A 2116-nucleotide genomic window follows, 5' to 3' on the forward strand; every position below is an offset into this window, starting at 1 on the left:
ATGAAGACATAAAAGCCCAAAGAGGAGACTAAACTTAGTCAGTGTCACAAAAGGCATCTATGTGGCTCAAAAAGTCTTGGCACAAGGTTGTATTAACTCCATAACCTGAACTGGCAGATTTTAATCAAGGAAAGGGAGAAAGTTAGGTTTGTTGAATACCACCATTCTCTCCACAGTCCTCTCACTTACTCACTGAACCCACCACAGGAGAAGGGAAAACATGATTGTTTTCCAATGTCTTAGAGGGACCAACAGTTGGTGTAATGGCTATGTCTCTGGACTCCCATGTTGTCAGTCGTGGTTTGAGTCCCAGACCCGGTGGCTTAAACTCACACTAGGCACGTGTGTGTGCATGCCCAAGATCCCAAGAGGAGAATGGAGGAGAAGGGATTGTGGTGTGGCCATCCCTCCTGGGGGGTAATTCCTTGCTTTCTGTCTCTCTGTCTCTCTGTCTTTCTGGCACACACCCTATAGCAAAAAACTCTCCAAAAATAAAAAAACTAATTAGATCATGGTTTCAGTTGTTAAATGACAGAATAATAAAATTGGAGAGAAATTTAGCTGAAATACTAAGGAGAGTAAGTACAAATAACCAAGAAAACTAACTGTTACCAACCACAGAATGCCTCAGCCCTAATTCCGTATATTTATGAAAATATGAAATGAAGGATTTTGGGCTGGGCCATGACTTGAGCTTTCAGTTCATCTAGACGTCTAATGTTGAAAGCTTGGGGAGTTGAAATGATTAGGTTTGCTAAAGTGAAAGGAAGTGAGAAGAAAACTACATGTGTTTGGGGAGAGGCCCAAAATGGGGGCTCCAAATGAGAACAGGAGGAGGTGAGTGGAGCGCCAGTGGTCTCGTGCCACCTCTCTGAAATGTGACTTGCAGATAATCTGCACAAATGCTCAGAACACATGAATTCCTTTCCTGAGCCTCAGTTTCCACAGCCCTAAATAAGTATCATAAGAAACTTTCCATGGTATAACAAACTTAGCATCAAAATTCCCAGGTAAAGCACAGTCTCAGAAATGTAAAGATCTGCTGTTCAGATGTTTATGGGACCAAGGAGGTTTACTTGTGATTCTGTAATTTTTGTACCTGCTTTGTGTAATAAATGACAAAAAAACATTCCACAAAGGAATAGCAGAAAATTCTCTTCAAGAGGGAGAGGAGAGGGGTATGTAACAACCTATCAAAACATCCATACATCTTTCTGCCTGCCAGACCAGTAATGAAACTGTAAATATAAGTGGCAAAACTAAAAAAAATGTGCAGAGTTTTAGAGTAATGAATTTCAATGTACCATATATTTTCCATGTATTTATATCAGTAGTTTCTTGTCTGAGATAATTTTTAGAGGACACTGGTTACCGTTAGCCTGAAGTGCTGCATTTTACATTGTTCCTAAAGATGTTATTTTGGTAGGGACATTAACCTGGAAAGGAGAGCTGAGTCCTGCTCTCCGTTCTGCTCTTACTTTACAGAGTGGCCTTGGAGACATTCCATCACCCCTCTTGGTCTCAGATTTCCCTTTTGTAAAATGAAGGTTGAACCCAGAGCTGAGAGCACTAGGTCTCGCCATTTTGAATTTTGAGTCTCTCATTCTAGCTATTGCGTTTGATTGAGTTTGACTCATTGGCTTCCTATATGTGGCCTGTAACATGAAATCTTCAGGTAACAAGGAAATTGGGCCACCTGTGCATGATAACTAATGGCAGATTCACTGAATTCCACCTTTTGTTTGAATTAGTCCACGATAAGATGAAAAGCATCTGACCAAGGATTCCAGTCAGGAACACTTCCCTTCCCTATATCACTTGCCTTACTTCTGCATTTCTCTTCTTCACCACCTCAAACCCCAATACTCACCTCTTCAGAATGCCAGTAGCCTCTCCACCTCTGTCAAAGCCAGTGCATAGAGAATTACACGTTTACGTATGATGCTTGAAATACAATCTTAACTAAAACTAAAACTGCAGAAGTTATCTCAGCATAAGAGAAGATCCAAGAACATTTCCCAACTCAGAAAGTTACTTGTAGAGACATTCTGAGTAGCATGTAAAGCCTAACACTAATGCTAAATTTTCTAGAAAATTTTTGTTTGGTGACCAGCAG

Source organism: Tupaia chinensis, unplaced genomic scaffold (assembly GCF_000334495.1).
Source record: "Tupaia chinensis unplaced genomic scaffold, TupChi_1.0 Scaffold000291_1, whole genome shotgun sequence".
NCBI lineage: Eukaryota > Metazoa > Chordata > Mammalia > Scandentia > Tupaiidae > Tupaia > Tupaia belangeri.